At 35.1% G+C, this 11,633-nt stretch overlaps 1 long non-coding RNA gene across 1 annotated transcript; it reads right to left on the reverse strand.

The window, feature by feature from the left end:
* Positions 1-3,541: 3,541 nt before the first annotated feature.
* On the reverse strand, positions 3,542-8,836 carry LOC116658186. Its single transcript, XR_004313400.1, has 2 exons — positions 8,221-8,836; positions 3,542-6,996 (listed from the first exon to the last, which is right to left on the reverse strand). It is a non-coding gene; the product is annotated as an uncharacterized LOC116658186 (long non-coding RNA).
* Positions 8,837-11,633: the final 2,797 nt, after the last annotated feature.

Genomic DNA, 11,633 nt, shown 5'->3' on the forward strand with positions numbered 1-11,633 from the left:
AAGAAAAAAATGCTCTATATCAGCTAACTATCAGAGAAATGCAAATCAAAACTACAATGAGGTTATCACTTCACACCAGCCAGAATGGCCATCATTCAAAAGTCCACAAATGACAAATGCTGGGGAGGCTGTGGAGAAAGGGGAACCCTCCTACACTGCTGGTGGGAATGCAGTTTGGTGCAGCCACTGTGGAAAACAGTATGGAGATTCCTCAAAAGACTAGAAATAGACTTACCACAGGACCCAGTCATCCTGCTCCTGGGCATATATCCAGAAGGAATCCTACTTCAAAAAGACACCTGCACCCCAGTGTTCATAGCAGCACTATTAACAATAGCCAAGACATGGAGACAGCCTAAATGTCCATCAACAGATGACTGGATAAAGAAGATGTGGTACATTTGTACAGTGGAATACTATTCAGCCATAAAAATGACAACATAATGCCATTTGCAGCAACATGGATGTTCCTGGAGAATGTCATTCTAAGTGAAGTAAGACAGAAAGAGAAAGAAAAATACCATATGGGATCACTCATATGTGGAATTTAAAAAAGAAAAAAGAACATAAATACAAAACAGAAACAGACTCATAGACACAGAATACAAACTTGTGGTTGCCAAGGGGGCGGTGGGTGGGAAGGGACAGATTGGGATTTCAAAATTTGTAGATACTGTCAGGCACATATAGAATAAACAAGATTATACTGTATAGCACAGGGAAATATATACAAGATCTTGTGGTAGCTCACAGCAAAAAAAAAAAAAAATAATGTGACAATGAATGTATGTATGTTCATGTATAACTGAAAAATTATGCTCTACACTGGAATTTGACACATTGTAAAATGACTATAACTCAAAAAAAATAAATAGAAATTAACAAGTTAGACAATGGATTGTTATGGGGATATAATTCACATATTACATTATGTTAGTTTTAGATGTAAAACTTAATTATTTGATATTTGTATACATGGTGAAATGATCACCACAATAAGTCCAGTTAACATCCATCTCCCAACAGTTATAATTTTTTCATTCCTGCAATGAAAACTTTTAAGATCTACTGTCTTAGCAACTTTCCAATATACATTACAATACTGACTATATTAATCATGATATATCTTACATCTTCATGACTTATTTTATAACTGGAAGCTAGAGATTTTTCCACCTTTCCCCATTTTGCCCACCCCCCACCTCTGACAATCACCAATCTGTCTCTGTATCTATGAGTTTAGTCTTTGTTTATTGTTTGTTTTATTGGTTTTTTTTAGATTCTACATATAAACAAGGTCATACTGTATTTACTTCGTCTGTCTGACTTATTTCACTTAATTTAATTCCTTCAAGAATTATCCATTAGTCACGTGTGGCAAGATTTCATTATTTTTAATGGCTGAATAATATTCCATCTTATGTATTACCTTATTTCTTTATCTGTTTGTTTATCAATGGACATTAGGTTTGTTTCCTTATCTTGACTATTGTAAACAATGCTGTGATGCCCATAGTTGGTGTTCTTTTTAGTTAGTGTTTTCATTTCCTTTGGATAAATACAAAGACATGGAATTGTTGCATCATAAGGTAAGTCTAATTTTAAAATTTTGAGGAACTTCCATACTGTTTTCCTTAGGGTCTCAACCAATTTACGTTCCCACTAACGGTATCTAAAGGTTCCCTTTTCACAACATCCTTGCCAACACTTGATGCTTGTTGCCTTTTTGATAACAGTTCTAACAGGTGATATTGCACACTGGTTTTGATTTGCATTTCCTTGATTATTAGTAATAATGAGGACATTTTCATATACCTGTTGCTCATCTTGTATGTCTTCAATACAAAAATGTGCATACTCAGAACTTCTGCTCATTTTTAATTGCATTGTTTGATTTTTTTTGGTATTGAGTTTTATTAGTTCCTAATATATTTTAAATATTAGCTCCTTATCAGATATATGATTTGCAAATGTTTTCTCTTATCCTGTATGTTGTCTCTTAGTTTTCTTGATGGATTTCTTTGCTGTGCAGAAACTTTATATTCAGTTACAGTCCCATTATTTTATTTTGTTATCTCTGCTTTTGATTTAAAATGAAAAAAAAAAAAAAATCATTGCTAAGACCAGTGTCAAGAAACCTAGGTTTTCTTCCAGCAAGCAGTTTTACTTTATGTCTTATGTTTAAGTTTTAATCCAGTTAGAATTGATTTTTATATATAGTGTAAGAGAGTAGTACAGATTTACCATTCTGCATGTGGCTTTCTAGTTTTCTAGCACTATTTACTAAAGAGACTATCATTTCCCCATTGTACATGCTTGGGTTCTTTATTTTAAATTGTCCATATTTGTTTGGGTTTTCTTCTGGATACTTGATTCTGTTCACATGATAAGTGTGTCTGTTTTTATGCCAGTATCATACTATTTTCATTACTATAACTTTGTTTTGTAGTTATAAATCAAGAAGCATGGTATCTTCAGCTTTGTTCTTCTTTCTCCAGATTACCCTGCCTATTCAGGTCTTCTGTGGTTTTATACAGCTTTTAGGATTGTTTGTTATAATTTGTGAAAAATGACTTTGGAATTTTGATAGGGATTGCATTAAACCTGTAGATTGTTTTGAATAGTGTGGACATGTTAACAATACTAATTCTTCCAATTTATGAGCAAAGAATATATTTCCATTTATTTTTGTCTTATTTAGTTTCTTTTATCAGTGTCTTACAGTTTTCAGAGCACAGGTCTTTTACCTCCTTAGCTACATTATTTTATTCTTTTTGATGCAATTGTAAATAAGATTTTTTTCTTAATTTCTCTTTCTGTTACTTGTATATTAACAGGATCCCTGTATATTGATTTGTATCCTGAATCTTTATTGAATTTGTGTATTAGTTCTAATAGCTTTCTTGGTGGAATCTTTAGAGTTTTCTGCATATATAATACCATGTCATCTAAGAATAGTCGTAGTTTTATATCTTTTCCTGTTTGATTGTTTTCAATTTTTCTTTTGGTCTCATTGGTGTTGCTGGGACTTCTAATACTGTGTTGAATAAACATTGTGAGAGTGGCCATCCTTGTCTTGTCCCTGACCCTAGGGGAAAAGCTTTCAGATTTCCACCATTGAGTATGAAGTTAGCTGTGAAGTTATCATATATGTCCTTTATTATGTTAAGATAGTTTTCTCTACACTCACTTTAAGAGTTTTAATCACAAATGGATGTTGAATTTTGTCAAATGCTTTTTTTGCATTTATTGAGGTGATAGGATTTTTTTTCATTTTGTTAATATCGTGTATCACATTGATTTTGCAGATAATGAATCATCCTTGCATCACTGAAATAAATTCCACTTGATCATAGCGTATGATCCCTTTAATACATTTGAATTTGGGTTGCTAATATCTTGTTGATTTTGCATCTGTATTCATCAAGGATTTGGGCCTATCATTTTCTTTTCTTGTGTCATCCTTGTCTGGTTTTGGCATCAGGGTAATGCTGGACTGCTAAAATGAGTTACGATGAGTTACCTTGTCTTTAATTTTTTGAAATAATTTGAATAGCATTGGTATTTTTTTTTTTTAATGTTTGGTAGAATTCACCACTGAAGGCTTCTGGTCCTAGTCTTTTATTGATGGGAGATTTTTTTATTACTGATTCAGTCTCCTTACCTGGTAAACAGTTGTGTTCAGATTTTCTATTTCTTAATGTTTTCATAGGTTTTATGTTTCTAGGAGTGTATCTGTTTCTTCAAGGTTGTCCAATTTTTTGCTGTATAATTGTTTTATAAGAGTGTCTCATGATTGTAATTCTGTAATATCAGTTGTAACATCTTTTCTTTCATCTCTAATTTTATTTATTTGAATTCTTTTTTTTTTCTTGGCAAGTCTAGTGAGTGTTTTGCTGATTTTGTTTATTTTTTCACAAAAATAACTCTTTATTTCACTAATATTTTCTAGCTTTTTGCCTCTATTCATTTCTGCACTGACTGTGTTATTTTCTTCTTTTACTAACTTTTGGTTAAATTTTTATTTTTCTAATTCCTGAGATATAAGTTTAGGTACTTATTTGAGTTCTTTGTTGTTACTTAATATAGACACTTATCACTATGAACTTCCTTTTTAATAACTGCTTTTGCTACATCCCATAAGTTTTGATATTCTGTATTTCCATTTTCATTTTTCTCAAGTCATTTTTATTTCACTCTTGATTTTTATTGACCTATTATAATCACTAGCAAGTTGTTTAATCTCTATTTATATGTGAATTTTCAGTTTTCTTCTTGAAATTAATTTCTAGTTTCATACCATTGTGTTTAGAAAAGATGGTTGATATAATTACAATCTTAAATTTGTTAAGATATTTTTTGTGGCTTTGGTGTGAGAAGAATATGTATTATGTTGATTTGGGATGGAATTTTCTGTATATGTCTGTTTAGTCTATCTGGGAATGTGCCATTTATGTCCAATGTTTCCTTATTGATTTTTTTTGTATGAGAAGAAGGATGGAGGGCAAGATAGGGGGATGGGATTATTAGACACAAACTACTATGCATAAAATACATAAGTAACAAGGACTGCACAGGGAAATGTACTCATTATTTTGTAATAACTTTAAATAGTCAGTTTTTTATAGATTATACTCTATGTTGTACATCTGAAACTAGTATAATATATTAAATCAACTATACAATAAAAATATTTTAATAAATAACAACAAACAAATCCCTTTAACATTTTTTGTAAGAAGCCCATTAGCTCTTTGTCTAAAAACCTCTTACTTTCCTACTCTCGGTGACAACTTTGTTCAGGAGAGTATTACTGGTTGGCGGTTAATTTTGAATATATTGTGCTACTCCCTCTGACCTCCAAAGTTTCTGCGGAAGATCTCATAATCTTATGTGAGTTCCCTTTTATGTAGCAAGTTGTTTTTCTCCTGTTTTTCTTTTTTTTTTTCTCTTGTGCTTCTCTTGATTTTCCTTGTTTTTAAGTTTTGAAGCTTTATTTACAACATATCTTGTTGTGGGTCTCTTTGGGCTTATCTTTTTAGGAATATCTGGGCTTCCTGAATCTAGATGTCTTTCTTTCCTCTGCTTATGGAATTTTTTTAGCCATTATTACTTTGAATGAGTTTTCTGTCCCTTTATTTTCTTCTGGGACACCTAAAATGCAAATGTTAGTCCATCTGATGGCTGTTCCTACGTCCCTTAAGCTATCTTCACTCTTTCTCTTCTCTTTTTCTTTTTTTTTTCTGCTTTATGTGAATTCCAGTGCATTTTCTTTGAGTTTGCTCATCCTTTCTTTTATTTACCTAGTGTGCTGTTGAATCCTTTTAGTGTATTGTTCAGTGTAATGTCTTCTTCATCTCTGTGACTTCTGTTTGATACTCTGTTATATTTCCTATCTTTTTGTTCAAATTCTTAAGTTTGTTCATACATTTTCTTCTGAGTTCAGTGAGCATCTTTATGATCATTATTTTTGCAGTCTTTCATGTTAGTCACCTGTCTCCGTTTCATTAGGGTATTTTTCTGAGGTTTTATATTGTTCTTTCCTTTGGAACATACTCCTTTGTTTCTTTATGTCCCTGGACTCTGTGTTTGTTTCTAAGCATTAGATAAAACAAGAACCTCTGCCTTCTGAAGGAGTGGTCTTGTATAGATGAAACGTACCGTTCAAGTGTCATAGCTTTTGGTTGACTCTCAAATTTTGCGATTTTTTCAAGCAGCTTATTTTATTTTTAGAGGTTCCCATTAGTTGAGGCTGTAACAAGACCTATCAGCTATCCCAAAGGGTAGATCTGAGTCACCACCTAAATTCAGGCTGATTGAAAGCCAGACCCTCATGCGGCAGCTTTCAAAGTATGCAAATATACTGCTTTCAGGCGAAGACTGAGAGATGCGTTTTTCTATTTGTTCCCTCTGCACTGAGCCCTTGGGTGATAGGCAGTTAAGAACTGTTTCTTCTTTCTACCAACTAGTTCAACTCATGAACATAAGCACTACTGGGCATCAGGTCCATGAAACCAGGGAACATCCCCTAGATGAAAGTCACAAAAACCAGGGCACCAAACTTAAAAATCTTGGTACTAGACATGAGTACAGGCTCCTCTTTGGGAGATACTGATGCCCTGGAGCACGGCAGAGGAAGTGTGCAAAGACAGCATCCTTCTGAGGTCTGTGGAAGGTCAGCCTGAAGATGTGTGTCTGATTAAAAGCCTACCCTCTCAGGTCTCAGTTACGAAGATAAACTAATAAGCCTCTTTCACAGGAAACAGACTGAGGCTCCCAGTCTATCTTCCATGCCCTGGATGTGGTAGTCAGTTAAGAGCTCTTTCTTCGTTTGTTACAATCCCGTGGGACCCATGAACATAAGCCCCAGTGGCCGCTGAGCCAGGCAACATAGAAGTATCTCCTGGGCAGTAGTTGCAAAAATTAGAGAGCTAGATGAGTGTGCAAGCGTCTTCCAGGAGATACTAGTGAGCTGGAGTGAGACAGATGGAGACAGAAAAAATGGTGACCTGCAGCCTCCATCGTTGGAGGGTATTTCAGTAGGCGCCTACGTGTGTATGAAATTTGACGCTTGCCCCTGAGTCTGGTGTTTTAATACAAGCAAATAAGCCTCTTTCACAGAAAGTCTGGGTGTGTTTCAGTTGCCTGCCTCTGTGCTGGGCCCTGGGGTGTGTGAGTTTATGTACACAAGCCCTTTAGATCTGTTTCTCAGTTCACTATGTTACCGAGTCCAAACTCAGTCTGCTCGCCACATGATAGGCCAGTAAATTGGGAGACAAAGTGTTGAGACAAGGAATAACGACTTTATTCGTAAAGCTGGCAGACTGAGAAGATGGCAGACTAACATCCTGGAGAACCATCTTTCCTAAGTCAGAACTGAGGTTCTTTTTATACTAAAAGGGGAAGGAGTGTGGTTGGTTGGTGCATATTTCTTAGTGTCAGAATCCTTGGTTCTTGCAGCTGTCCATATATGTTGGGTCCTCGTGTCCCTGTAAACTTCCAACAAGACAAATGTTATTTTCTACTCTGCAACTTTTTAATCTCTATATGGACAGAAAACTGTTACACCCTTAAGGTCAGAGCCTTGAGAATGAGCTGTCCTGTATATTTCAGGCTCTAGGCCACATTCTTTTATAAAAGGTGCAGAACCAGCATGACTAAGCACAGGAAACAGAGCACAGGGTTAGACCCAAAGGAACAGATCTAATATAGAATCAGATTTGTTCTTCCCTGCGACAGCTATAGCCCTGTGTGTTCTGTGGAAGGCAAGCCCTGTTAGCTTTCACAGCTAGATGTTTTAGGGGCTCATCTCTTAGGTGTAGGTCTTAAAAGTTGGGGTGCCAGATTTGGGGTTCAAACATTCCCTCCTCAGGGAGAAACTCAGGGTTGTGAGATTCCTCCGAATTGCAGGTTGCCATGTAGGCATGAGGATTCTGGTGATACTGTGTCTCATCCTTTCCTACCCACTTTGTGTGGATTTTTTTTCTTGTTTGTTTAGTATGTAGGAGCCACTCAGTTTTTGACTTTATTTCAGAGGAAATTGTTTTACTTGTAGCTATAGATTTGGTGTGTCCATGTGGGGAGGTGCGTTTTAGGATCCTCCTACATCATTATCTTTTACTGGACCCTGGATTAACTTTAAATAGTAAAAAAAAAAAAACCAAAAAAAAAACCCACAAAAAAACCCCTCAAATTAATAATTGATATTTTAAGATTATTTACATCATATTAACCTAACAGCTTAAAAAAATCTCTATTTTACTTATTCCAAGTAATTAATAGATAAACATGAGAGTACAGAATACTGTATTAGCATACCTGTGGTTTACCTTGGGCTATGCGTCAGGGTGCTATGGGATATGTTCCTGAAGAATTTTAAACCCCAGTTACTTAGTTGGTACAAGGCCCAGCCTTAATATTCTCAGAGGTCTTTGTGTCTAGCTGCAAGCATATACCAGGTACTCTTAAATCTTTCTGAGGTCTCAATAAAATATAGCTGCATCCTTTATCTGAACTTTACCCTGAGGCTATGCTTACTATCAGAGCCCTGGATTTGATCTTTTTCCAGAAGCCATTTCCTTCTTGGGGATTCTTGTTTTCTAGGGAGGCAGCTCTGACTAGGAAACAGTTTTACCTTAGAAACTAAACAAGCCCTTTTGTTTCCTTTGGAGACTGTCTAAAGCTGTGCATTCTTTTTTTTTTTTTTTTTTTTAAGATTACCTTATTTCTCTGTAACAGGCAGCTAAAAGAAGCCAGTTGACGCTTTCAGTCACCTGCCAGGAATCTCCTTAGCTCAGTCCACAAAGCACTTGGGTTCCCTTTCTACATACGCTGTTAGTACAGGTTATAGCTTTGCTATTTTTGTTTCAATGCATATCTGGAGTCCTCTTTGCTCCAGACTCCAGTAACTATTTGCTAACTGTTTCTCAAGCCTTCACTGTCATTTTGAGGTTCTTCTGGTTCTGCTCACTGACTGCATACAAAGTCAAAGCCACAAATTTAAGATATTTGTTATGTCCGTAATCTGCTTCAAGTATCAAATGCTGTTGCAATTATCTGTTGCTCTTATATCTCATGGTTCTATAGGCTAGCTGGGTCTTAGTGGAGCAGTTCCTTTACCGGTCGCTCTTGAATTTCCTCACACACAGTAATATAGTGACTTGGATGGCAGGTGGTGCTGAACGTCTGGCGCCTTAGTGCTTCTTTTTCTGGACTCTATATATATATGGTGTCTCATTCTCCAGGACCTTTCCACATGGCTTTTTCTTTCTCCTGAGAGAAGCCTGGACTTCATCTCAGGTGGCTCAGGACTCCAAGAGAGAGCATTCCTAGATAGAATATTGCTTTAAAAAAAAAAAAAAAGCAGAAGTTTCCAACACTCTCAAGGGCTGGATGCAAAACTAGTCCAATATAGCTTCTACTTTATTCTACTATTAAAACAGACTAGAATCAACTAGAATGAATGTGGTGGGGGCCGCATAAAGGTATGAACACTGGGAAGTTAACTGACAATAACTTAGGTAGCAGCCTGCTACACTTGCTCTTATTATTATTGGTTATTTTTTTCTTCTTAACTAGACTGATTAAAGTCTGAAAATGATTTTACAAGTTGGATACCTAAAGCTGTATTTTTGAGGCATTTTGAGAGGGGGAAAAGCTGGGAAAGAAGGAGAAAATGGAAAAAAAAGGAAAAACAAGTAAGAAAAGTGAAAGGTTAAAGATAGTTCTTTGTAGATGTTGCTGCCAGGCATCAATGAAGGACAGAGATGGAAGGTGAAACCTTCCTCGATGTATATTAGCAGCTAGAAAAAAATTCAGTAGCAAATTTTTATTGCCCAAACTTGTAAGACAAAGCAAATACTGAGTGGAAGTAGGGTGCTAAATGAAAGCAGTAGGGTGCCAAAAGACTAACATTATTGGCACCTTATAGAAAGCCATAAAGAATGTTGTTCAGAATGTAAATGCTTTAGGAAAGAAAAGTAATACATCATTATCACAAAATGTGAGAAAATTATTTCAGCATGGTGTTTTTATAACTATAACTAGAAGTGACATACATGCAAAAAATAAGGGGTTCCTGCATAGATAATGAAAGCTCTATTAAATAGTAGTTCAAACTAGTTGTAATATTTGAATTTATTTATTTAACTGCAGTAGCATTTAGAGTTTGCATATCTGTAATTGTTTAAAAAAGTGTCAAAACATGTGTTGAAACATTTTCACTCTAAAAACAATTTTGTTGACAGGTTTAAAAAATTGCAGGAAGTCTCATGGTTCATCCAGCAAAGTATGATATTTTTCATAATGCTGCACTTAAAATGTTTTTCACAATTCTATTGATTTCTGGGTCTCACAGAGCAATTGCCTTAATGCTATACTTGAGGAAGCATTTCGTGTTCAAGTATTTTAGTTGAAACACACTTAATGAGAAGTTGCAATATTTTCCCCTGCAATCCTTAGCCTTCTTTAAATGTTAAGGAAATTTTAAAGTAACCCAATTTTAAGATAATGCTACTAAATTTGTGGACTACAATAAGGTATTTTATGTATTGTGGATAGAAAAATAGCATGAAAAAAACTTAAAACTACTTTAGTTTTTCTGATTTGACAAATATTCCAAAAAATACTAATCATTTTTTTTACCTCCAATCTCTGATGTATGGAAGAATAAGAAATTAAACATATTGTGATTTCTATTTGAAATAATTTTAATCTTTCACAGCTATAGAAATACTTATAAAATTAGTGTTAAAGTTCAAAAACTATCATTTATCTAATATACTGTTTAATAAACATTAAATTATATACAGATATCTGTATAATCTATTATAATTGAATTAAGCACTACTTATTCCCATATTATGGAATCTAACTTTATATATTTACCATTATCAGCGAGTTTTATGCTGTCCCTTTCTGTTTTCACAATGTTAATAGCATCCTTTCACTTCCATTTAAAGAGCCCCCCTTAGTGGTCATGGACTGCCTCATCTTTTATTTGTTTGGGAAAATCTTATCCCTCTTTTATTTGTGAAGAACAGTTTTGCTGGCTTTAGAAATCTATTTGGGCATGTTTTTCTTTTAATATTTTGAATATATCATCTCATTCTTTCTTGGTCTGAAATATTTTTGTTGACAAATCCACCTAAGGTTTTATGAGAGTTCCCTTGTATGTAACTTCCTTTGTTCCCTTGCTGCTTTCAAAATTCTTTCTTTGACTGACTTTTGACAAGTTAATTACAATGTGCCCTGGTGTAGCCCTATTCAGGTTCAACCTCTTTGGGGAATTTTTTGGTCCTCTTGGATCTGGATGTCCATTTGGCTCCACAGGTTTGGAAGTTTTCATCTAGGATGGCTTTAAATACATTTTCTGTCTCTTTCTCTTCTTCTGGAATTCCTATCATGCAGATATTGTTTCTTTTCATTGTGTTCCATAAGTTCTGTAGGCTTTTCATGGTTTTATTTTTCTTTATTTCTCTGACTGAATAATTTCAAATGCTATCTTCTCGATCACTGATTCTTTCTTCTGTACGGTTGTGTCTGCTTTTGAAACTCTCTATTGAATTCTTTGGTTCAGTCCCTGTATGTTTGAGGTCTGGAATTTTTTTCTTTTGTCTTTTGTTTTTGTTGTTGAGCTTCTCATTTTGTTCCTGCATTGGCTTCGTTTTCCTAATTTCGTTTTGTTGCCTATGAGTTCTTGTAGTTTACTAAACTTCATTGTGAAGGTAATTCTGAAATCTTTGTCTGGAAGTGTATAGATTTACATTTTTCAGAGTTATTAGAGCTTTATTAGTTTTCTTTCGTGTCATGTTTACCTGATTTTCTGTGATCTTTGATTCCTTACATTGCTATCTGCACATTTGAGTAAGTGGTCTTCTCTCTCAGATGTTAAATATTTGCTTTGGCAGACAGTTCTTCATCAATCAGCTTTCGGTTTTTGGATGTTAGTTAGTGTCGCCCTTGGATTGGTGCAGCATGCACTTAGGGCCTAATTTTGGATGATACCACTGCCTAAGCTCAGATCAGAGTGCTGCTGGATGACAGCAGTTGGCTAGAACTGCCGGCTTGCTTCCCTGCCCAGGCAGAACTGTAGGGTGGGCTCTGTTGTTGCCTTGGTTCTCTAGTCAGGCCTA

This window comes from Camelus ferus, chromosome 2, assembly GCF_009834535.1.
Source record: "Camelus ferus isolate YT-003-E chromosome 2, BCGSAC_Cfer_1.0, whole genome shotgun sequence".
In the NCBI taxonomy this organism is placed as follows: domain Eukaryota; kingdom Metazoa; phylum Chordata; class Mammalia; order Artiodactyla; family Camelidae; genus Camelus; species Camelus ferus.